Raw genomic sequence first — 611 nt, 5'->3', positions numbered from 1 at the left:
TATAGTTTTTCACACCAAAGAAACTATTCGGTATTTCAGTTAAAGAAATCTCTGTATGAACATTAAAAATAGGGAATCCTAAAATAAAACTAAAAAGGAAAGTAAAAGAGAAAAGGCAGTGATGTAACATCAAAATAATCCTTAATTCTGGAGATGAAAATGGTCCCTGAACATATTTAAATTGCTTCTCGCTCTTATAGTTTTATCTTATTCTTTTTTCATTATTTAGAGAATACTTTATTAGTTTCTGTAATCAAACCCATGTAGATATGATCTTACATATTTAGTACGACGTGTTACCCCTGTACACAGGGAAAAAAAATAAAAAATAAAAATAAATTAACATTTCTAGCCCAATTAGGTTGTCCATTTCTATACAATGCCAAGTCAACACAGTAAATTGGGATGATGTTTTCCAAAGTTGGCAGCACCGTTGAAGTTTCCCAAAATTCAATTTATATATATATGTGTGTGTGTGTGTGTGTGTGTGTGTGTGTGTGTGTGTGTGTATAAATACTAATAATAGTATGTTATGCATCGATAGCAGCAACAGCTTTTCCAGGTTCTGCAGTCATCTGAACAAAATTATAGACATTCAGCACATTCCATTA

The sequence above is a fragment of the Fukomys damarensis genome, unplaced genomic scaffold (assembly GCF_012274545.1).
Source record: "Fukomys damarensis isolate Sample0158 unplaced genomic scaffold, DMR_v1.0_HiC HiC_scaffold_23, whole genome shotgun sequence".
Lineage (NCBI taxonomy): Eukaryota > Metazoa > Chordata > Mammalia > Rodentia > Bathyergidae > Fukomys > Fukomys damarensis.
The sequence above is the reverse complement of the archived record's forward strand: the minus strand, read 5'-3'. Positions refer to the sequence as shown.